Source organism: Fukomys damarensis, unplaced genomic scaffold (assembly GCF_012274545.1).
Source record: "Fukomys damarensis isolate Sample0158 unplaced genomic scaffold, DMR_v1.0_HiC HiC_scaffold_36, whole genome shotgun sequence".
In the NCBI taxonomy this organism is placed as follows: Eukaryota; Metazoa; Chordata; class Mammalia; order Rodentia; family Bathyergidae; genus Fukomys; species Fukomys damarensis.
In genome coordinates this window covers 49,505,060-49,528,023 of record NW_022900948.1, presented here as the reverse complement: position 1 = coordinate 49,528,023, position 22,964 = coordinate 49,505,060, and the positions used below count along the sequence as shown (strand labels likewise).

General features: G+C 41.9%; 1 protein-coding gene and 1 pseudogene across 4 annotated transcripts in view; one reads left to right on the top strand and one right to left on the bottom strand.

Annotated features, from left to right (window-relative positions):
• Ehmt1 (euchromatic histone lysine methyltransferase 1) overlaps positions 1 to 22,964 on the bottom strand; it is a 191,478-nt gene that overhangs the window by 133,399 nt on the left and 35,115 nt on the right. The window contains exon 1 of one of the 4 annotated variants that reach the window (XM_010608768.3): positions 1,239 to 1,307. The exons of 2 other annotated variants lie outside the window; for them this stretch is intronic. The gene's annotated coding sequence lies outside the window, so the exon portion shown is untranslated. Of the gene's footprint in view, positions 1 to 1,238; positions 1,308 to 22,964 lie in introns of those variants that run through there. One more of the 4 variants, XM_010608767.3, reaches the window with a different exon arrangement.
• Positions 3,406 to 9,339, top strand: LOC104851653 (annotated as a pseudogene).

Genomic DNA, 22,964 nt, shown 5'->3' with positions numbered 1-22,964 from the left:
CCATGGGAAGATCCCAAGGCTACACAACAAGCAACAGCACCCCACAAGGTGAGTGGTGGGCAGAGTGAGGGAAAAAGGGACTTTCTGCCTGACTAGGTTTTGATTTTCAAAAGGAATCTGTATCATTGCAAGTATTTTTTAATCTAAAATAAAAACAACCCATCAGCTAACAACTTTATCATTCATAAAACCTTCTAAATGTTTTTCTGCAGAAATTCAAAGGCCTACTGTATGTGTGTGTTTTGTGAGTGTATGAGAAAGACTACACATATAGTGTATTAATCAGCTTTTTGTCGCTGTGAACAAAATACCTGAGAAAAACAGAAGAAAGGCTTAGTTGGCTCATGGCTTCATGTTTCAGTGTAAGACAGGTTGGCTTCACAGGCTGAGGAACCTAACCTAACAGCCTATTTAGGTAAGAACTGATCAGTGGATTCATCCATTGATGAGGTCAGCACCCCCAGGATCCAGTCAACTCTCTGGGCCCTGCCTCTAAATACAGTTGTACTGGAAATCAAGCCCTCAATACATGAGTCTTTTGAGGTCACTTCATATTTACACTAAAAAGTAACAGAAGCAGGTAACCATTTTTCCTTAAATCAGTGTGAGCAGTAGAATACAGCAAATTATCAAAAAGATCATACACCATGACCAAGCAGGGGTCATCCCAGGTATGCACAGATGGTTTAACACATGCAAATAAATAAATGTAACATGCCACACAAAGAGATGCAAGGACAAAAATCACATGATCACCTCAAGAGATGCAGAAAAGGCTTCTGACAAAACTCAACATCCATTCATGATAAAAACCCTGAAGATGTATGAGATGGATATGCAAAGATAAGGGACTTTTGGAGTCACACCTCCAAAACATTCCAGATGCACGGTTAGAGATTAAAAGACAGTTTACAGGGCCACAAGTCCAAGTAGAATCAAACATACGGCCTTAAGGAATGCATGCCCCTGCCTCCGACCTTCTCATACTCAGACCCATTACTTAGATTGGTCCTAGGGTCAGTCATGTAACAGACCACTCTGACCGTCCCGTCTTTCTCCTGTGCTTCCCCATTCTCTACATGAATTCCTGTACTGATGTCCTTCCTTTGTCTTTTATCAGTGATGCTGCCTGACTGGCAAGGGCAAGGTCCCCAAGTTTGATCCCCAGTATGTATAAACAAATAAATAAATAGCCAGCCACAGAAACTTTACTTTGGGACTATCCTTAGAAGACTCACACTGTGGGGTCTCCGTTAAGGGCATTCCCTCTGGGCCTTCTTGGAGTGAGATTTGGACTTTCAGTAATCTTTCATCCTTTGTGCTTTGCCAGTGCCACAGTCATTTAACTGGGACATGTATCTGTGAAAAGATGACACATCATGACTTTATATAGGTCTAGAAGGATCTTATCGCCGAGCGTGGTGATGCACGCCCATAATCCCAGCACTCGGGAGGCTGAGGCCCGGGGATTGCTTTGAGTTCCAGGCCAGCCTGGGCTACATAGTGAGTTCCAGGTCAGTCTCAACTACATAGTGAGACCTTGTCTCAAAAAAAGGACCTTATCTCAATCTGATAAAAAGTCTTTCAGCACAAACCAAGGCCAACACCATACTAAATGAGGAAAAGCTGAAAGTTTTCCCTCTGAAATCAGGAACAAAATAAGGATGTCCACTATCACCACTCCTGTTCAATATAGTACAAGTACTCAAAACATTAGTCAGATCAGTGGGTAGGAAAAAACAAAAATAAAAGGGGTAAGTATAAGAAAGGAAAAAAATCAAATTATCATTATTTGCAGATGACATGATACTCTACATAGAAGACCCAAAAAGTTCACCAAAAGAATCCTAGAATTAATAAACAAATTCACAATGTAGCAGGACACAAAAATCTAGTGTTCTTATATACCATAATGAACCCAGAGAAAAAAATTAGGAAAACAATACCATTCCTAACAGAATCAAGAAAAATTAAAACACTGGGCCAGGGATTTAGCTCAGTGGTGCTGCTGCCTGTCTCACAAGCACAAGCAACCAAATTAGATTCCCAGTACCAAAAAAAAAAAAAAAAATTAGGGCCAGGACTTTAGCTCAGTGGGTCTGCCGCCTGCCTCGCAAGCAACAAGGACCTGAGTTCGATCCCTGGTAGCCAAAAAGAAAAAAAGAAAAAGAAAAATTAAATGCTTAGAAATTAACCTAACCAGGAGCTAAGGATTTAGCTCAGTGGTACTGTGTCTGCTTCACAAACGCAAGGTACTGAATTCAATATCTGGTACTGAGGGAATAAAAAAGTATAAGAAATTAATATAACCAAGGAAGTGAAAATCCTCTACAATGAAAACTATAGTACTCTGAAAAGGGACATCAAAAAGTGGAAAACATCCCGTTCCTGAATAGACAGAACCAATATTGTCAAAATGGCCATACTTCCAAAATTAATATATACATTTAATGCAATTTTAATCAAAATACCAACAGCATTCCTCATAAGAGAAAACAATCCTAAAATTCATAAGGAATCAGAAGAAACCCAGTAGCAAAAGTAATTCTAAACAAACTGCACTGGGTGTATCCCCTCTCCTGACAAACCCCTCTCCAAGCAAGTCTATGCCTACTTTTGCTAACAAATTCCACAGCTACCTTCTTATCTTAAACCATACTATCCCTAAATCCAATGGCAGTATCGCATACTAGTTCACTTTTCTAACTCCAGTTTTTCTTTCCAGCCTAGTGTATCTTCTGCAATTGAAATTACCTTTCTAAAATTGTGACCTCACCATATTCTTCTTTAAAATTTTCAGTGGCTTCCCAATGCCAATGAGATCAAGTTCACACTTCATACTATGGCACAGAAGGTGTTTCAACAACCTAGGCCAAAAGTGTGGCCCACTTACCTCCCACAAAGAATGGTTTTTACTTTTAAGTTGCAAAAAATAAAGAAAATGCATCAGACTGTGTGGGCTTTACAGAAAAACTTTGCAGATCCCTAATATCAACAACTTTCAGGTCCAAAATGGCCTGTCAATCATCCTTTTGGGCCAACTGCACCAGCTGCTGAAAATCTCAAGAACTACACAGTAGAGCCTTGAGCTCTCTCCTGCTTCCCCGACACCCAACTAGCCCTGAGCCTTCCAAGGCCACACAACTCTTCCAGCTCACTCAACACTGCTCAGTGGAGATCTGCTCACACCTCCCTCCTAATTTAAGAAGGGGTGCTACAAGAAACATGGGCTTTAGTTCATCTCTGCAACCCAAGCACCTAGCATCCTATCTGGCACATAACAGGAATTCCAAGACTACTAAAAGGGTATGTTTTAAGACCATGACTGCATATAAACTGCAGACGTCTGCACCAAGAGATCAGTTCTACAATCATACAAAAATTGCACATAATGAAACATGTACGATGGTTAATTTTACTGACTCCATGAATGGTATGAAAGTACCCAGAGTGTACAGCTCTGTCTTGGTGTACCTCAGAGGATGTGTCATGGGCTCAGTGGAGACGGCCCGCCCTCAATGTAAACAGCACCATTCAGTTGGCTTGGGGGTCCAGGAAGAATAAAAGAAGGAGAAAAAGGGAACCCATACTGTCTTCTGAAATTGGGACACCCTTCCTCTCCTGCCTGTGGACATCAGAGCTTCAAGCTCTCGGCCTTCGGATTCTAGGACGTGCACCAAAGCCCTGAGGGTCTTGGGACTTTGCCCTCAGACTGGGAATTACACAAACAGCTTCCCTGATTCCGAGACCTTCAATCACAGACTGGGCCACATTACCAGTGTTCAGGATCTCCAGCCTGTCGTGGGACTTCTCAGCCTCCATAATGATGTAAATCGCTTTCCCTCATAAATCCTTCTTAAATGCCAACACAGCATATGCATCTTACTGCTCTGTCTCTGCAGACCCCACCAATGTGCATGATAGGAGCCACAAATGATCTGAGTTTTCTCTTTTAAGATTGGAGAGGAAAGGACCAGGGATTTAGCTCAGTGGCACCATGACTGCTTTGCAAGTGCAAGGTCCTGAGGTCCTGAGTTCAATCCCCAGTACTGGGGGGAAAAAAAAAGATTGAAGAGGACAGCAAAGGCAATGAAAAGGCACTAGAGCTGATAATTAGAAGCCTTTGGAGAGATCTGCCAACTGCTAGGTTCTGAGTTAAACTACAGAGTGGGGAAGTTTGGAAAAGGAAATAAAATACTGATTTTTACTGTGGGTTTGATTTATATACTTTTAATGTTCTTTGATAGATGCCAGTAAACACTGTGATCCTGATTAATTTCTTTTGGCTCCAGACTTTGTTTCTTAAAACACTGTTCTGCAAACTCGGCATGACAGCACATGCCTATAATCCCAGTGCTCAAAAAGCTGAGGCAGAAATACTACAAATTTGAGCCTCGCTTGAGCTATGCAGTAAGACTGTCTTTAAAAGAAAAACATACAACACTGCTCTGTGAAGAGGCTCGCCCTTGTCTGTGAAGTGTGAGGTTTATGTGGCAGGACCTGGCACTGCACACATCACTGATGCTGCTCTGCTGGCCTCTCCAGCTCTCTTGCACCAAGGCCTGGTGAACAGGATCCTGGTGTTTTGGAAATGCTTTTGCCTACCTCCCACTGCCTACCCGTCTAGTCCTGTTCATGAGAGAGCAGGATGCTCTGCCAGCTAGTCATCACCCACCCCGGACTCCAGAACTAGCCAGGGTGCAGGCTCCATTCCAGGCCTTCCTGGTGCAAAGGTAGGCTAGGTGATTAATGTTAGCATATGCTAATTACTTTTTAAGGTTACTGGACTCATACTTGTAATTATTTTTGCCTTTTTCTTTGGAGACAGAGTTTCATTCACTACATAATTCTGGCTGGCCTTGAACTATGTAGTCTACGCTGGCCTCAAACTCGAAGCATTCATTCCTCCTGTCTCAGCCTCCCAAGTGCTGGGTTATAGGCCTGTGCCACCAAGCACAGAACTTCTGTCCTTTTCTGTCTACACCATTGATATATACCCTCACACAATCATCATGAGCAGAAGAGCGCTAACGTTTTTTGATATGAGAAAATAAATTTTTTTTCAGTACTAGGGATTGAACCTAGTTTTTCACAGAGCTACATCCCCAGTACACACTTCCTTTTTGAGACAGGGTTTCAGCTAAATTGCCCAGACAGGGATGGAATTTGTAATCCTCCTAACTCAGCCACTTAGTAACTGTGATCACAGGCATGTCCCACCATGTCCAACTGAAAAGAAAGGGAAAACAAACAAACAAACAAACACCACACCTCAAAACACTGAAGGCAGGCAACCTTGGGCAGAGCCCCTGGAAAGCAGGATTCACTCTGAACCCTCCCTCCAACCTTGGCAAGCTGGTTTACTCTGTGGAGAGACCCCACAGCATGAGCCCAGCCTATGGAGGGACAGAGTCCAGCTCTCCACAGACAAAGCTAGCTCCAGGGGTACCCACAACTGTCAGTGAACCCGCACAAATCATCTCCTCCCGAGGTAATGCCCTGTCTTCTGAATGACACAGGAGGAAAAAGAGGACTGGAGAGAAATTCTATGCCAAGGAGAAAGAATATCCAGTTCCTGTTTCCAGGTTGGAAGCTTAACTTCACCACAACCCCACCTGAAACACAGTTGAGGGGTGGTGGGTAGGGTTTGGCCTAGGTTGGGTCTGTTCACCCAAGAACAGCCAAGCATGAGCAAACAAATAATAGATACTGAACAAACATCTGTGGAGAAAAGAGTTCTTCAGTTTTTTAGGATACAGTTCTTCTCCCATACCTTCCTGCAGTCCTGGGGTGATTGAACCCAGAGACACCCCCAGCCTTTTCTATTTCTATTTTGATGCAAGGTCTCACTAAGTTGCCAGGGCTGGGCTCAAACTGGTGATCCTCCTTCCTCAACCTCTAGAGAAATTAGGATTACGTGGTATGGTCTCTGGCACTTGGCTCTAGAATGTCATTCTATATAAAATTGAGGCCTGACTCCCTAGCACTACCTTTAACAGGGGATCATTTTAAACTGGCAAAAAAGGAAGTGAATGTAAAACTGTAATCCCTTCTTTGCTGGGAAAGCTCCCAAACTGAGTCAGCCTCACTTAATGGAACCAGAGCACCATCTTGTGATTAAAAGAGTTAAGTGCAGGCTACATACAGAACACCAAAGAAATGTTAAATTCTTAGGCAATCACAAAGGTTCTATTTCTGCTCATACTGGAGGTTTCTAAACTACAGTGGTGCCTCAATTCACAAACAATTCTCTCCACAATTCTGTCACAAACTGAACTAGACAAAAACCAAATCACACTATCATGCATGGTCCTGCAGCCTTAGAAACGTGCTTGGAGGGACTTCCGGGAAGATGGCCAAGTGGTGAGCAGCAGAGAAAGAGTTTCTCCAAGATTTGGTGTTCTTACACTGGTACAGAAGGAGGAGTGAAGTGGATCCCCAGGACCCAGGGAGGATCTGAGGTAAGAACTGAAGTCTACAGAGAGAGGGAAAAGACAGACCTCAACAAAGAGGACGGAGGTACCAAGTAGTGCCCTCTCTCAGAGCCAAGACTCTCCACAAGGGAACGGTGGGCAAAAACTGCAGATGCACAACAACTACTGATGTCCTGAGAGGTCTCCACAGTGAAAGGCATCAGCAGAACTGAGCAGTGGATGAACCGGACACTGGTGAGTTATCCAGGTTCAGACCTCACCCAGGAGAGGGTAATCTTGGAGAGGGGCCAACTGAGCTTAGAACTCAAAACAGGTGTGGATGGGACTCCTCCATCTAGTGGCTACTGGTGCCTCCCTGCAGGTGCTGGGTTCAAGTCAGCAGGAGGTCAGGGAGCAGAGTTCAAGCCAGAAACCAGCCTGACTTCAGAGGAACTAAAGGGGTAGGCAGAATGAAATTGTCCCTAACCGCACTGTGAAGCTCCAGCTAGCTTGATGGGATTAATTTAAGTAGTTCAACTCTGGGCTCTGTTTGCCCACACTGCCTAATAGTGACAGCAGAGAAAAACCTTAAATTGGATGTTTTGCTTTTTTTTTGTTTGTTTTTCCTTTCTAGTTGTTTTCTTTAGTTTTTTTCTTGATGTTTTAACACAGTTTCTAGTTTTTTGTTATTGTTCTGTTCTGTGCTTTATTTTTTCTTTTTCTCTTTCCCACTTGTCTTCTTCATCAGTTTCCTGACGTTTGTCCTCCGGCCTTGCTTCTGATCTCTTCCTGTTGTTTGTTATCTCCTAACCCCTTTTACATCTCCCCTAAGGGTTAAAAAAAAAAAATTAAGGGCTACAATTTGTGATTTTCTAGGCTGTATTTGATACTACTGTTATTGCTGAATGCACTGCTTTAGGGGACATAACTGTGCTAATCAGTTGTTCCTCCTGGTATACCAAGACTGGGACTGCCTAAGGCTCTTACAAAAATAAAAAGCCGGGTGTGTTGGCACAAGCCTGTAATCCCAGCACTCGGTAGGCTGAAGCAGGATTGCTGTGAGTTTGAGACCACCTGTGGCTACATAGTGAGTTCCAGGTCAGTCTCAATTACATAGTGAGACCCTGTCTCAAAAAAAAACAAAACAAAACAAAAAAACAACACAGGCCAGCGTTAAAAGAACTGGCAGCTGGACCAAGTAGGCAGAAATCTCTCATTCCCAATAAATTGAAGAGGTAAGATCCTGCAACAGACTCAAAATCCAAAAGCTAGCTACTGAGAAGTAGTCATTTCCTAAGGGTTCTGAATATTGGTAATAAAGCTACTCACCATAAGCAATTTACAAGCATGAGCTCAGGAATCAAACTTAAAAAGAGTAGAACACAAGAAAACACTTAAGCTGCAACTCCCTCAGAGTTTCAGCTCACCAAAAGCAAAGCCTGTAGGGTGGGCTGGGGGTGATATATGAAGTGAAACAATCAGAAAGCCACCCACCTGTACTCTCTGAAGTAGTAACAGAAGAAGTACCAAAACAGATGAATGAGGCTCTAGAAAAAACCAAAGCAGAAATAATCTCCTAGATAACTATAGAGATGGCGACCAGAATGAAAGTCACAGATTAAAAATACAGGAGCTCAGGAAAGTGATGGAAACCATGAATGCCCAGCACAGGAAAGAAATGGAATTCATGAAACAGATTCAAGAGATTAATCCAAGAGATTAAAAACTACTGAAAATATATGCAGCAGAATGAGCCAGTAAGAGGACAAAATATAAGGTATTGAAGACAGGATTGCAGTTAGCAATCAAGAAAAGAGATTTCTTTAAAATAGCAAAGGACAGGCCGGGGATTTAGCTCTGTGGTTCCACCATCTGCCTGACAAGCACAAGGTCCCAAGTTCATCCCAGGTACCAAATATAAATAAATAAATAGATAGCAAAGGACCATGAGAAATCAATCCAGCAGTTGCTAGATGATGCAAATAAGAATAACAAGATTAGAGTCAATGAAAAAGGTGATAGCACAAATGACACACAAAAAAAACCTGTTCTCAAAAGTAACGGCAAAAAAGTTCATGAACAGGGAAAAATAACCTGACATACAGGGCCAGGGATTTAGCTCAGTGGTTCTGCCACCTGCACCACAAGCACAAGGTCCCAAATTTGATCCGTTACCAAAAAACACACACACACACACACACACACGTACGTGTAAGCGAGGCCTATGGAACCCCAATTAGCCATGATAAAAAAAATCTTCCCCAAGGCATGTAATAGTCAAGATTCCAGAAATTCAACACAAAGACAGAATATTAAAAGCTGTCAGGTGGGGCAGGGGGATGATTTTACCTCTTGTGATTCTACCAATGCAGCCATCGCCAAGCAAGCGCTGAAAAAGCCTCTCAAAGGCAAACAGGCTCCACAGGGGGAAAAAAGGGGAGGGGGACACGCATCAGAATCGCAAACTCATGGACTTGTACCCGGTCCGGAGAAGCTCCAGGAAGAGCAAAGCAAAGGTGCAGTCAGAAGAAAGCAAAAGAATCGATGAGCTGATCAAGTGGGAAGGAGGAAGGCATGAAGATCGATGACAAAGGCAGGGGAGTGATCGTCACGCCACCAAACAGTTCTCCCAGGGCGACTTCGTGGTGGAGCACCAAGGGGACCTCATCGAGCTCACCGATGTCAAGACCCCTCCACGGGCTGCTACATGTACTACTTTCAGTATCTCAGCAAAACCTACTGCGTGGACACCACCAGGGAAACCAACCACCTGGGCCGGCTGATCAACCACAGCAAGTGTGGGAACTGCCAGACCAAGCTGCACGACAGCGACTGGGTGCCGCACCTCATCCTCATCGCCTCCGCAACCTCGCCACAGTACGACTATGGCGACCACAGCAAGGCCTACCCCTGGCTGAAGCATTGACCCCTCACGGCCCTCTCCAGGACAAAGTGCCCTCAAAGGCAAACGGGGTGTTTTTGGTTTTGTTTTTTTACACACTTCATCTTAGATTACTTCAGCTGCTTTAAAAAGTATATTAAGATGCCTTTTCATTGCAGTATTTAAATGTTACAGGTTTCCAGAGTGGACTTGAACAGATGAACAGATGGCCTTATATTACAAAAAAAAAAAAAAAAAAAAAAAAAAAAAAAAGCTGTTAGAGAAAAGAAACAAATCAACCCTAAACTAAAGGAAAGCCCATGAGAATCACAGCAGAGTTCTCAACACAAACTCTCAAGTCAAGAAGAGCTTAGGATGAAGTATTTCAAGCCCTACAGGAAAACAACCTTCAACCCAGATTGATGTACCCTGCAAAACTATCCTTCAGAATTGATGAAGAAATAAGATGCTTCCATGACAAAGACCTGAAGAAATTCATGACCACCAGACTGGCACTCCAAAGTGTTTGAAGGGATATTCTTTCTACAAAGAGACAATTTAGATTACAATTCCATGAACCCCAACAGAATAAATCCACCAGGCAAGGCAAAAAAAAAAAACAGAAAAGGAAAGAAAGCAGCGGGGGCGGGGAGGTAACATGACAGAGGTAAGACAATACATATCAGTTATAACCATCAATGTTAATGGTCTCAATTCACCAATCAAAAGAAAAAGACTGGCAGAATGGGGCAAGAGGCAAGATGCTGGCCAGGGATTTAGCTTAGCAGCATCACACCTGACTCACAGGCACAAGGTCCAAAGACTGGCAGAATGGATCAAGAGGCAAGATGCTGGCCAGGGATTTAGCTTAGCAGCATCACACCTGACTCACAGGCACAAGGTCCTGTCTGTGTTCGATCTCCAAAACCAAAAAAAAGTAAGATCCAACAACATGCTGAATACAAGAAACATATTTAACTGAAAAACAAATTCACAGACTGAAAGTCAAGGAATGGAAAACAATATTCCATGTGACAGGACACCGGAAAAAAGAAGAGATAGCTATTCTACTTACAAACAAAATGGATTTTAAGCCAAGCCTAATTAAGAGAGACACAAAGAAGGTCACTACATCCTAGAACCCATTGTCACATACAGACAGATCAATTAGACAAAAAATTCAACAATGAAATAATAAAATTGAACCAGACTTTTGAACAAATGGACTTAGTAGATGTCTACAGAGTGTTCCTCCACACCACAACATCAGAAAACAAATTCTTCTCAGCTGCACATGGGGCGTTCTAAAAAACAGACTACATACTAGCTCACAGAACATGCTTAAGTAAATGCAATAGAACTGAAATTATCCCATGCAATGATACTGGAAATCAATGGTAAAAGAACTTTATAAACACAGGGAAATTGAATAACACCCTCCTGAACAGCCAATGGTCACAGATAAAATTAAACAAAAAAAATCAGACAATTTCTACAATTAAATGGTAATGACAATACAACATACTGGAACTTATGGGACTCAATGAAAGCAGTCCCACAAGGGAAATTTATACTGGTGAGTTCCCATATCATGAAAACAGAGTGGGCTCAAATAAACAACCCTCAACCTCAAGCTTCTAGAAAAAGAGCAAATCCAGCCCAAAGCAATTACAAGGGAGGAAATTATGAAAATCAGAGTATAAATTAATGCACCAGAGACTAAGAATATACAAAGAACCAATGAATCAGAGTTGGTTCTTTGAAAGATTAAAATTGGCAAACCTTTTCAGCCAACATCAAAAAAAAAAAAAAAAGACAAAAAGAGGCTCAAATCCATGCAATTAGGAATGAAAGGAAGAGATCACTGCAAAGATGTAGAAGACCATCAATACCTACTTCGAGAACCTGTATTCTAGTAAGATAGAAAATACAGAAGAAATAGATTCCTAGATATATATGAATTATCAAAACTGAATCAAAAGGATAATAGAAATTCTAAATAAGCCAGTATCAACCAATGAAATTGAATATGTATTTTAAAAATTTATCAACAAAGAAATATCCTGGCCCTGAGATTCACTGCTGAATTCTACAAGAAATTTAAAGAAGACTAGTATTGCTAGTCCTCAAGCTCTTTAATAAAATTGAAAGGGAAGCAATACTCACAAATTCATTCCTGGAAGCAAGCATTACCCTGATTCTAAAACCAGAGAAGGAGCTAACCAAAAAGGAGAATTACAAACCAATCTCCCTAATGAACATAGATGCAAAAATCCTCAATAAGATACTGGCAACAGAATGCAACAAGTAATGACCAAGACAGATTCATCCCAGGGATGTAGGGATGGTTCAACATATGCAAATTAATAAATAATACAGTATATTAACAGAGCTAAGGACAAAAACTATATGATCCTCTCAATAAATGCAGAAAAAGCATTTGACAAGGTCCAACACACACACCCATTCATGATAAAACCCTACAGAAAACTGGTATAAGATGGTCTTTATCTCAATATGATAAAAAGCTATCAGAGACACACCAACAGCCAACATTAAATTAAATGGACAAAAACTAAAAGCTTTCACTCTAAAATCAGGAACAAGACAAGAATGTCAAATGTTACCACTCTTGTTCAACATAGTTCTGGAAACATTGGCCAAAGCAATTAGACAAGAGAAAGAAATAAAAGGAACAAGGATAGGAAAGGAAGAAGTTAAATTATCATTATTTGCAGATGACATGATACTCTACAGAAGACCCCAAAAACTGCACCAAAAGACTTTTAGATTTGAAAACCAAATTCAGTGGCATAGCTGGATACAAAGTCAACATTCAAAAGTCAACAGCTTTCCTGTACACAAATAACAGACTTATGAAGAGAGAAATTAGAGAATCAATCCCTTTCACAATAGCACCCAAAATAAATAATGAAATATCTAGGAATCAATCTAACAAAGGAAGTAAAAGACCTCTACATTGAAAACTACAGTACTCTGAAAAAGGAGATTGAAGAGGATATCAGAAAATGGAAAAATAACCTTTGGTCTTGGATAGGAAGAATCAATATAGTGAAAATGGCTATACTTTCAAAATTTTTATACAAAGCAATCCCCAATCAAAAGCCCAAGAGAATTAGAAAAAAATAATCCTAAAATTCATTTAGAACCAGAAGAAACCTGGAATAGCAAAGGCAATTCTGGAAAACAAAGGCAAGGCAGGAGGTATTACAATCCCTGACCTGAAATTATACTACAAAGCTACTGTGATTAAAAAAAGAAAACAAACAAACAGCACAGTACTGGCAAAAGAAAAGACCTGACAATTAATGGAACAGACTAGAAGATGCAGAAACAACTCCAAACATACTTAGCCACCTTATCTTTGACAAAGGACCCAAACACTCTCACTGGAAGAACGACAGCCTCTTTAATAAAACAGTGGTGGAAAAGTAGGCTTTCCATATGCCAAAGATTAAAAGCAAAAACGTATCTTTTCACCATGCACTAACCTAAAATTGAAATGGATCAAAGCTCTAAATATTAAAACAGAAACACTAAATCTGCTGCAAGAGAAAATAGAACGCTTGAAGATACAGGAGTAGGCAAAGACTTCATGAACAAAACCCAGACTGCACGGGAAATACTACAAAGGATCAATAACTGGGACCTCACCTTACTAAAAAGCTTTTTCACAGCAAAAGAAACCACCAACAGAATGTAGAGAAAACCCACAGAGTGGGAAAATATTTTTTCCAGCTATTTGGGTAAAGTACTATTATCCAAAATATATAAAGGACAGGGAATGTAGCTCAGTGGTGCTGCCGCCGGCCTCACAAGCATAAGGTCCCGAGTTTGATGCCCGGTACCAAAAGAAAAAAAAAAAAAGTATTTATCTAGAATACATAAAAAAACTCAAAAAAGTCAGACTCCCCACCCCAAATTTAAAGACCCACTGCAAAAATGGTCACTTCTTGGATAAAGAATTAGAAACCTTAAATATAACAAAAAATGTTCAACATCACTGGTCATTTGAGAGATGCAAATTAACACAATGCTCACATTCTATCTCACTCCAGAAAGAATGACTGCTACCAAGAAATCAACCAACAACAAATGCTGGCCAGGCTGTGGAAGAAAACCCTTCTCCACTGCTGGTGGGAGCATAGACTGGTGCAAACGCTGTAGAAATCAGTGTGGAGATTTCTCAAAAAACTACAACTAGTGATTCCATTTGACCCAGCTATACCTCTTCTTGGTTTCTTCCTGAAAGAATTAAATACATCATACCACAGTGATAGATGCACACCCATGTTCATAACAGCACAGTTTATAAAAGCTAATCTTGGAAACAGCCCAAATGCCCATCAACTGATGAGTGGATAAAGATGTGGGGGGTTTTAATACAATGGAGTACTACTCTGCCATAAAGAAGGATGGGCTTCAGACATTTATAGCTAAATGGGTGGCTCTTGAGTCCATGCCTTTTTTTATCCCCCCAGACAGGGTCTCACTTCAAGAGGCTGACTTTGAACTCACACTGATCCTCCTGCTTCTCCTTCCCGAGTGCAGGGATTATGCTACCACATCCGGCCTGAGACCATACTCTTAAGTGAAATAAATCAGACACACATGTTCAAATATCTCACTGTTTCTCTGTTGTGAGAAACTGAATGTGGAAATAAGGACCGAGATGTATAATGGATGTTGGGAAATGGGAAGAAAGTATTCAAATAGGAAGGGGAACAAAGAAAGAGGAAGGGAGAAAGGAAGGGACAGGAGAAAAGTGAAAATAGAAGGAAAAATGGAAACAAAGCTTTTGTACATAGGGCAGAGAGTAGGCTTGGGGGGATGGAATAAAATTTATTTTTAAAAAATTACTTAAATCAGTTTCCCTACAAAGGTTAAAAAAAAGAAAGAAACAACCATGTGATTGGCGCCCATGGCAGAATGAGGATACCTATCGTAGGAAGATGGTCTGGAGCTTGCTGTTGCATCTACTGTGTAGTCAGTGCTGGGGAACTTTGTAGAAGGTGGGAGGGCCTGCCCACAGGCTTAGTGTCAGAGAACCAAAGGACACTGCACTCTGTGCAGACTGCTTGTGAGCACTTCAAGGCTGAGAACCTCATTCACCCTGATTCCAGGTATGATGCAGCTCTTTAGAGTAGTTTTGTGTTTTTGCTATTTGTTTTTTACAGTCATGGGGATTGAATCCAGGGCCTCTTCAAGCACTCTGCTGCCTAAATTACAGCCCCATGAGGACAAGGGGACAAAATGAGAACCAAGACCGGGCATGTAAAGGTACAAGATCCCAGTAATGAATGTAACTACTGTCTACCTAGAATGTACCAATAAATTAAATTTTAAAAAAAATAAAGAAACTAAATTACAGCCCCAGCCCTCTATATTTTATTTTATTTTGAGATACAGTATCACTAAGTTGCCCAAGCTGGGCTTGAACTTGTGATCCTCCTGCTTTAGCTGGGATTAGTAGTTAATTGCTACCGTACCCAGCAGTAGCTTGGTTTTCACAGGACATTATCTAAGTTTAGGGTCCTCTTCCCTTCAGGTTTTTACTATTTATTTTTTAAGGCAATGAGCACTAACCATATGAATTGGATAGCATATAAGTGAGTTTCTACCAACTTTTCCTGGTATAAAACTACCACATGCTCAATGTAAAAAACTTCACTATGTGTAAAAAAAATAAATAACAATCACTAGCACTCTCACAATTCAGAAATAAACAATTTAACTTTTAGGATATTTCCTTCTGCTTTTTCCTAAACTTAATGAGAATTTTTAAAAACTTCGACCACCAGGTGTGGTGACACATGCCTGTGATCCCAGCACTTGGGAGGCTGAGGTAGCAGGACTGCAGCAAACTTGAGGCCAGCCTGGGCTAAATAGTAAGTTCAAGGCCAGCCTAAATTACAGAGCAAGACTCAGTGTCAAAAAAAAAAAAAAAAATTTTTTTTTTTCCAGCTCATTTATAAAATGTAATAGTGCTAGGGCCGGGGATTTAGCTCAGTGGTTCCACTGCCTGCTTTGCAAGCACAAGTTCCTGAGTTCAATCCCTGGTACCAAAAAAAAGTGCTAAAAGAATAACAACAGAGAAAAACACTTAATAACTACAGACAAGAAACCCACAATTCAAACATATAGCAGCCTGAAGAGCCCCATACAACACTAGACAGGACCCTCACCACTGCAGAAACTACAGTGGATAAGAACAAAGCCCGTCTGAGAATTAGGTCCAGGTGCATGGCAGTGGGATCAAGTTAGCAGGAAAGGAGCTACAAACACCACTGCAATTTCTCCTGCAGCTCAGCACAAGTATCAGAAAACACTAAAGGCAGGAAGGGGAATGTCCTCCCTCAGAAGATGCAAGCAGCAAAGGGGAGAGGACGGACAGGCAGACTCTCCTGCCCCTGGGCCCAGAGCATTCCAGAGCCACAGGGTGACTACAAGGGAGGAAGGACAGGTGGCAGAGTGATCTCCTGAGGGTGACAGGTCCTTGGGCCTGCTGTACTGCAAACTGGCCCCCAAAGGTGACCAGCCAGGCCAGGAAATGGAAGGTAGGGCAGAGAAGTGGGATGAGGACAAGGCAGAAGTATATGGAAGGGGAGTGAAGGGTTCTCTCAGGAAAGGATGTAGGGAGGTAGGCAGGAAGGTCACATGGTTTCATGGCTGCCATGGACCTGTAGGAGGAAGGGGACTTGAGCATCCAAGTGAACAAAACACAAAGCAGAGAGAGGCTGAGTTGTCACTATGCCATGGAGATGGCCAGCACTGGGCAGCAAGGTCAACAATGCCAGCATTGGACAAGGACACTGTGGGCCTAAGAAGGGAGTGAGGGACATCGCCAGAAGGGGCTGGAGCTGCCATGAGTCACCTCTGATGAGAGGGATCTTAACAGGGAGGCTGTGCTGGTTTTGGGGTGGGGATCAGGTTCTGCCCAGGAACTTAAGGAAGAAAGGGAGAGGGTGAATGAACCAGGAACACAGGTCCATCTCTGAAGGAGATCATCTTCACATAAGCAACAAAAATAATAAACTGGACTTCTATCAATACTAAAAACTTCTGTGGGTATTGTGTTTTTGTTTAGTTGGTTGATTTTTTGAAAGAGTCTCTCTGTGCAATTCAGGCTGGCGTTGAACTCAATGTGTAGCATGGTGATCCTTCTGCCTAGCCTCTTTTTGTGTTTCAAAGGAACTACCAAGAAAGGGAAAACAATAAAAAATGGTAAAAAGTATGTGCAAATCATGTATCTTATAGGGACTTGTAATATGTAAAAAACTCTTTAATACAAAAAAGTCTTACTGAGCAAAAGATCTGTATACACATTTCTCTAAAGAACATAAATAAACATGGCCAATAAGCATACAAAAAGGCTGTCTAAGGGCCAGGGATTCGGTGGCCTGCTTTGCAAGTGCAAGGACCCGAATTCAATCCCCGGTACCAAAAACAATGCTGTCTAACACCCTGCCAGGCATGGTGACACATGCCTGTAATTTCAGCACTCAGGAGGCTGAGGAAGAAGGATCACTGTGAGTTCATGAACTATGTATTGCATTCAAGGCCAGCCTGAACAACGAGTGAGACCCTGTTTCAAAAAAAGATGCCCCTCACCATTTTTAGTCACCGGGGAAATACAAAGCAAAACCACAATGAAATACCAATTCATACTAAAATGGCTATCAAAAAAGATGGGCAAGGGCTGGGTATGTAGATCAGTGGCACTGTGCCTTCCTGTCAAACAGAAGGTACTGAGTTCAATTTCCGATACCAAAAAAAAAAAAAAAAAAAAAAAAAGATGGGCAAGGTGTCGGGGATGTAGTTCAGCAGTACAGTGCCTTCCTGGCAAGCAATAGGTCCTGAGTTCCACTCCTAGACAGAAGACGGGCAGGGGCATACAAATGTTATCCCAGCTATTCCAGAGGCTGAGGCAAGAAGATAGCTTGAGCCCAGGAGTTCAAGGCCAGCCTAGACAAAACAGCAAAACCCCATTTCAATAAAATAAAATAACAACCATAAAAGTGGACAATAACAATTGCTGGCTGGGGTATACAAAAATTCATTGCTGGGGGCCAGGGATTTAGATCAGTGGTACTGCCACCTGCCTTGTAAGCGCAACGTCCTGAGTTCAATCCCCAGTACCAAAAACTAGATTTCAGATACCAATACCATACCACTGCATAGTGTACACCACTTCTTCCCTAGTTATCTAAGAAAAGATCAGTGCTTTGACCAAAAATATTTTTAATTTCAAAAAGCCACCAAAAGTTTTATGCCACTTAAACTTTTTATTTGGTTATGTTTTCTCCCATAATGCTATGGTCCACAGAAGATTCATAGTGCTCAAAGAAGAAGATAAAAATATCTGACACTAAAATCTACCACGGGCCCCATCTCTAATATGCTCTTAAATGGAAAGCAAATGTCTACCTGGGCAACACCTACCAGGCCTGCTCCACCCATCCCAGCTTTTGTCTGCATCTCAGGGCTAATATCATGCACCTTCCAGAGTCTTTCAAGCCAAGAGGGACCCCTGTAAGCAAAAAAAAAGGAAGATGGGAGGAAGAAGGCCAGGCCCAACCATATCCATGAGGCACAAGCTTAGCACTGCATGGGAAATGTCTCCCCAGAAGTACAACATTCTTGACTCAGAATAGATTAGAACACATAATCCCTTATAGGCTGAGTGCTAATATTAACTACCATTAAAATATACCACAGGTGTTTTCAGAAATCCTGCCACCAGTACATTCGCATACCTGATTGCAGAGTTCCTCTCAGATCACAACCCAAACAGCACCGTTTTCCAGTGCACAGCATCCTTGTCACCACTGCTGGGGCACAGGAGTGACAGCAGCGCCTGGGCTTACCAGCAGCCTCCACCTGGTACTCCATTTCTAGGGCAGACACAAAGGAATGGTCCCTGTGGTTCCTGCTTCCTTCCCACACTGTGTGCTGAGCTGGAGTTTCCTCATTTCAGGGAGAGTAGCCTGCCCTTCCCTACCCGTTTGTTCAAGAATACATTCTAGAACAGGCAGATGACCAACCAGTCAATCTGTCTGATCTGTCATTTGCAGTAAATAAATCTAGTAAAAACAGCCTCCACTGGGTCACTCCCCAAGAAGCATCTAGCACTTGTCTATCCAGTCTTATTTTTTATGGGATTGCTTAGAAAATGCAAGTGGACACTCAGCTGCCTTGGGTTTCTACATCTCTCTCAATCATTTCTCTGTCATTCCAAAGAAAACAATCTCCCCATAGACCACCCCAACAGGGTCACAGGCAACCAGAAGGCTTTGAGGATGCTCTCCCCACCTCTCCTGTGAAAGGTCAATGACACTCTCATCCTGCAGCAGACAGAGCTCCCTCTCTGCAGTCTGCCAGGAAAGAGACACTCCCAGAACCAAGCCAGCCCTTCTTTGCACAGCCCAGGCCTCTGGTCCCCCAGGGCCCAGGGTCCCTGGCTCTCATTCAACTAGGAGCGTCACCCTCCCAGCCTCACCCCTACCTCCTCTAAGGCTGCCATGGGGACGAGAAGGAGGAGGAAACAAGAAGATACTGTTACAAAAAGGTTCGAGTACTTGCTTTATAAATATTAGATCATGAGAAAAATTACTGGTTTGCCATAAAAAGTTATGAGTTTCTTCAGCCACAAAGCAACCATAGCACAGGCCTCCACTGTTTTTCAAAATTCATTTGGAGGAAACTCCCACCCTCCCAAGAAATGCTTGAGTCAAGTAGCCAGCTGTCAAAACTGGGCTACTTTGGTAGGGAGGGAACAGGAGAGACAAGAAGATGACCCCATAATCCCAGGAACCATCCCTATTCTATAGGCTCTGACCCCAGCCTAGAGCTCCTGAGTAAAGAGGGAGTCTGAGAAGGGAAGAGAGGGGTAAGTACTATGCTCTTTGATGCATCTCTACCACTCCTTCTCTCCCATCCTCCTGCAGTTGTTTACTGGAGCCAACTGCAGAACAAATGCAGTGGCTTAAATGCAACTCTCCCAGAAGCTCTTGGCACGTTCTGAGCCACTCCCTGAAATGGATGCTGTGTCAGGCAACCAAGACTCCAGAGCCACATGTGGACAGCCCAGACACCAAAGGCCTCCTCAGATTAATAAATATTCAAGTCACCTGAGTTTCCTCAAAAAGAAATGGTCTGACTGGACCATGATTATTCTCGTCCTAAAAATGGAGAAGGAACTCTCTACAGAAACCAATTCAGCTCATCTCATAAAACAATCACTCCTCTTAGGGACTCTCTGGATGCTTTGTTTAAGTAGTACCAATAAAAAAAATCTAGACAAAGAGTTGGGGCAAGTGTAGGGGAACAAGAGAGTAATTTTCCAATCCTGTCCAGGGACTCAACTTCAGAGCAGTTCCCTCCACAGCTAGAAGCTACACAATGCAAGACACCCAACAGGCTTCTGCATAGTGCCGTGTATGACTCCCACCCCAGGAGGAGCTCTAGGGTTCTAGAGGGCAGCCTCTTCATACCAGCGATGCTCCACACAGCCCACCAGAACTAGCCCCAAACTTTTCCTTGGAGGGGACCCGGTCAAAGCAATCCATACCAAGTGGTAGTTCTTAATGCAAAACAATAAATACCTGTAGTCATTTGTTTAAGGAGAAATACTTTTAATAATAATTAGGTTTTATGCAGCCAGTAAAATTATTTTTTCTTTTCTTTTTGGTACCAGGGATCAAACTCAGTACCTTGCACTTGCGAGACAGGCACAGCACCACTCAGTTAAATCCCTGGCCCAAAATTATTTTGTTTTTAAGATTATATGAAAGTAAACAACACTAACCTATCTATATAAACGCAACTCTGTAACCCTACATACATTTCCTGTCTTAGTAGAGCAATATTGGTGTGGACTGTCCAGGAACAGCAGCCAACTGTGCCTAACCCAACCATAACACAATTTGCTCACCTTTGCCAAGCTAGATCTCAAACCAGTCACAGAGGGGTCAAGCCAACAGATCAGCACTTCAGGGAAATAAGCAATTCCTCATTAACAGCGGACTTCAAGTTCAAATGCAAAAAACACAATGCAACTGGTCCATCTCAAAGAAAAAGAACAGTCACTTAGATATCTAGCTAAAGTTGATACAGAACGCAGAAAAAAACACACCCTCTGCCTCACTCTGAACTCCCTCCTGTAAAATATGCAAATGACAGAAAATTCAAACTGAAGGAAAATAAATGATTACAGCTAATAAAAAAATAAATATATTTATTTTGTTTTGTTTTGTTTTGTTTTGGAGACAGGGTCTCACTATGTAGTTGAGACTGACCTGGAACTCATTATGTAGACCAGGTTGGTCTCAAATTCCCACAGATCCTCCCGCCTCAACCTCCCAAGTGCTGGGATTACAGGCATGTGCCACCACTCCTGGCTAAAAATAAATATATTTAAAGCAACAAGCCAGGCATGGTATGGTGATGCATGCCTATAATCCCAGCACTCAGGAGGCTGAAACAGGAGGACTTCCATGAGTTTCAGGGCTAGCCTAGGCTACATAATGGGTTCAAGCCAGTCTGAACTACATAGTGAGACTGTCTCAAAACAAACAAACAAGAAAGAGCAACAACGACACCATTTTTTCACCTATCAAATGGGCAAAAAAACAGTCTGTTAATATGAAAGTATAAATATGCAACCCTCTTGTTCCATCAGTGTCATAAAATTAATGAAGCCTCTCTGGAAGCAGCTTGGCAATATTTATCTAATGTTTTAAATGTATACACTTCTCTGCTGAGCGATTCTATAATTTAGTTTACAGATAGTCTCACAAAACTTCCCCAAATCATATGTATCAAGGACACTTACTCAACCCTCTTTCTAGATTGGAGATTTAAATATACATACCAACATTGTTGGTTATATAAATTGTTAGATCCCTACCAGGGAACACTGAAAAGCTTTCAAGAAAGGTAACAAATGCTGATGTGCTTGCAAAGGGAAGTTGGAGACAAGCAAGACAGGGTCCAGCCCAAGATGTATACTAGTAAAAGAAGAGAGGCTAGCCAGGGGTTTAGCTCAGTGGTTCCACCGCCTGCCTTGCAAGCACATGGACCCAAGTTCGATCCCCGGTTACCAAAAAAAAAAAAAGAGCAGAGGCTAGTGTGTGCATGAAAATCTATTTGGATACAATTATTACTAGCATGACATTAAGATTTCAAACAGAGAGGGAGGTGGAAAGTCACTCTGCAACGCATACCTCTTCTTATTTTTTAATTCTTTTTCTTTCTTTGGGACCTCAAGTAGATTAGGCATACTACTGAATCCAATTCTGTACATGATGCATTGTAACTACTTTGTCATGATGCAATTATGTCTATGGCCATACCACCCAGAATGTGCCTGATCTTGTCTGTCATGCACTTATTCAGTTATTTCTAGTCATGTAATAAGCATGCATTAGTATACCACCTACAATGAAAACTATGATCTTGTCTATAATCAATACCTAAGCAGGCAATAACTGACATCCACTCAAAGCACACTAGGGGCTCAACTCATGGACACTGTCCAATTCACTTTCCAACCACAGCACATGTCCCCACGCCGGTCCATCAGATGACAACACTAGGGGCCAGAGCAGGCCATCTTTACTTGAGCTCCAGGCTGTGGTGGCTTTGTCCATACTCTTTACCTTGCCCATCGCACCAGGACCCATCTCACTTTGTTATATAAAGTGATGATATAAACCTAAAATTATGGAAACTTAAAGAGAACCACCATAGCAAACAATTTTGAAAAAGGACAAACTGGGAGGACACACACTTCTTCATTTCAAAATTTACTACAAAGTTGTAAGTGATCCAGACAGTGTGGCACCAGCATAAAAAGACATTTAATCAATGGAACAGTATTGTGAGACCAGAAATAAGACCTTACACTTATGGGGAATTCATGTTCAAACAAGACCATTCAGTAATGACAGGATAATCTTTTCTTTTCTTTTTTGGTACCAGGGATCAAACTCAGGATCTTGCACTTGCAAGGCAAGCAGCAGCACTACTGAGATAAATCCCAGGCCCAACAGGATAATCTTTTCAATGAGCAGTGCTAGGACAACTGGACAGACATACATAACATATAAAGCTGGACCCTTACCTCATATCACAGAAAAAAGTAGCTGAAAATGGATCAAAAGATCTAAAAGAAAAGAGCTAAAACTGTAAAATTCGCCGAAGAAATCATAGGCATAAACCTTTATAACCCTGGATTTAGCAACTGTTTCCGTAGGAAAACAAAAGCACAAGCAATAAAAGAAAACACGCATACAATTTCAGTTAAAATTAGCTGGGCATGGTGGTATACAATAATCCCAGCTACTTAGGATTCTGAGGCAGCAGAATCACAAGTTTGAGGCCAGCCTGGGCAACTCAGTGAAGACTATCTTAAAGTAAAAGATTTTAAGGCTGAGGATTTAGCTCAATGGTGCCACCACCTGTCCTGCAAGCACAAGGTCCAGAGTTAAATCCCTGGTGCCAAAAACAAAAAAAACAAAACAAAAGATTTTAAAAGGACTGATGTAATTCAGAGATAGATCACTTGCCAAACATGTATGGCCTTCTATGTTTGATCTCTAGGGCTACAAAAAAAAAAAGAAAAAAGTATCTGAATACATTTTACATTT